The sequence below is a fragment of the Penaeus vannamei genome, chromosome 31 (genome assembly GCF_042767895.1).
Source record: "Penaeus vannamei isolate JL-2024 chromosome 31, ASM4276789v1, whole genome shotgun sequence".
NCBI lineage: Eukaryota > Metazoa > Arthropoda > Malacostraca > Decapoda > Penaeidae > Penaeus > Penaeus vannamei.
Window position 1 is genome coordinate 22,711,553 of NC_091579.1, and position 2,500 is coordinate 22,714,052.

The window sequence follows — 2,500 nt, forward strand, 5'->3', positions numbered from 1 at the left end:
AAGATCACGACGGAATGGTCCTGGCTTGTGCAAATTGGTTTGTGGTGGTAGTTTGCGCAGTGCACCTGAGCATGTGTGGGGCCCTTTGCCTGATTCGTATGGCGAATTCATTCCCTTGGAGTTATCACTATTCGCCAATTTTCTCCGCTTTTCCTAATTGCAGGATGTTAAGCTTTGCAGTATTTTCATCGGTGAATTAGCAGAAAGAGTGGAAAATTATAGGAAAAGGGAATGAGCGACCAAATAGTTGTAAAGTAAGTACATCATGCCAAATCCTAACATACATCTCATTCTTATAGAACCAGTGGAAGTGAGATTTTCAAAAGTAAAGTACATACGCTTAAGGAAAATGTGGACCTCATGATTAGAGCAAAACGCATCACTATTCTAAAAGAAGCACATGTTCTGAGACACTGGATCAACGTCTCCGTCCCGTCAGCCAATCACCGTCGGACTCCCTTGCGCCGCAGCTAATCACCATCGAGCTGCCAGTCAACGTGTGTAACTGGCAATCTCCACGAGGACTAAATATGCCATATTACCGGAAGAAAAGTGACGTTATTAAGCAACTAAAATTTTCAGATACAAATAAAGAAGAAAACCTGCAGTAACAGTTTATTTTTAAAAAATCATGTCATGATAATACTTTCTGAAGAAAACATGCTACATGGAATATATATCTTTTATTAATATGAAATCTCTGGAAATTTACAGATAAGCTCTGCGGTAAGAGATGTGTATTTATTTTTCCATCAGGAATTGTAATTAATCAGATAAGCATATTTTAAAGACTGGTTACAGAAAATAGGTCAATACATCCTTCAAGAATATGTAATGACTTTATATAAAGATGTATTTGAGGAGGAACTGATGCTTCGTTAAAATTGTAATTATTGCGGTCCATGGCAACTCACATGCAGTTATCACACAACTTTATTGTTTTGAAATGGCCAAATTGAATAATTAGGATAAAATGCAAGTTTTATACAAACTATACTACAATATTGTGAAAAGCACATGTGTGCCATGAACCTATTGCATACCCTAAATATCCATATGTATAAATCATAATTACGTAATGGTATAAATCGTGTTGAAGCACAACAGGAAGAAAAGCTTTTATATATATATATATATATATATATATATATATATATATATATATATATATATATATGTGTGTGTGTGTGTGTGTGTGTGTGTGTGTGTGTGTATGTATATATCATAAACATGTACAGAATATGGATATAAATATATATGAAATATATCTACCTATATAAATGTATGTGTGTGTGTGTGTGTGTGTGTGTGTGTGTGTGTGTGTGTGTGTGTGTGTGTGTGTGTGTGTGTGCATTCTTTCCCTCTTTAGCCGGGGCGAAGGAGCATCACAGCGGTGCCCCTCTTAGCAGGGATTTTCATTTCGCTTCCTTTCACAGCTGGGGAAGTATCCCGCTCTGTAAAGGGTTCCATGGACAGAATAGACTAGTTTACCTGTATAACTAAAATACTGCTTATCACCGAAAACACCTGGCGGAGGGAGGACTGTATGTATATATACATGTGTGTGTGTGTGTGTGTGTGTGTGTGTGTGTGTGTGTGTGTGTGTGTGTGTGTGTGTGTGTGTGTGTGTGTGTGTGTGTGTGTGTGTGTGTGTGTGCGCGCGCGCGCATACTTACATTTTCTAATGGAAAAGCAAAAGCTATCTATAGACAGACTCTTGGCATAAACTTTTATTTTCTGGTATATACATATCAATAAAAATCAAATAACAGAACAGAGTAAGCATTTTCTTACATTTCACACACTAATAGCTAATCAAAAGTACTTTCAAAAGATAACGTCTAAATAACAATAACATTTAGGTAGAAAGACTGCAAGAAATTATAAAGTACTTGTTCACTATTTAGTATAAAAAATAATTTAGCTCAATTCACTTCTCCTTTAGCTCAATAAATGCCATGGCACAAAAAAAAACACAAAACGTGAACATCCTCTCGCTGATTTTCATGCAACAGAAGAGGATGGATATACTGTATATTGAAAATGAGCATATTTTGTGTATATATACTGTTTAAATATTTGTAAATATAAATACCTTGTATACCTCTCTTTCCGGATAACAAAACACCTGCCATGTACAATGTAATAAGTGCATAATCACCTGGGAGTCAATTATTCATCCTACCTATCCCATCAGTTTATCCTTTTCCTTGATTTTTGGAGACAAAAATAATCTTATTATTCTACTGTCATTAATACCTGAACAATATTCTAATAATCATAATGTTAACACTAACGATGTCAATACTTATAGCTTGAGAAAAAAAAACGAAGATTTTCAAGCAAATTCAAGGAAAGGGGAACTCGGACACAGTAACTAGGCCTATTAATTCCTTAATGGCTGAACACTTATGGAGAAAAGAAAACTAAAGTGGGCAGAATGTACACCCTGAGCAATTAGGTTAAATGCTGGCGTGTTTTGTTAATTCATTATCCTTTT

General features: G+C 35.4%; 1 protein-coding gene across 4 annotated transcripts in view; it reads right to left on the bottom strand.

Annotated features, from left to right (window-relative positions):
• Positions 1-1,704: 1,704 nt before the first annotated feature.
• LOC113826504 (putative nuclease HARBI1) overlaps positions 1,705-2,500 on the bottom strand; it is a 9,103-nt gene continuing 8,307 nt past the window's right edge. For all 4 annotated transcript variants that reach the window (XM_027379409.2, XM_027379408.2, XM_027379410.2 and 1 more), the window contains exon 5: positions 1,705-2,500. This exon is cut by the window's right edge and continues 1,453 nt beyond it. The gene's annotated coding sequence lies outside the window, so the exon portion shown is untranslated.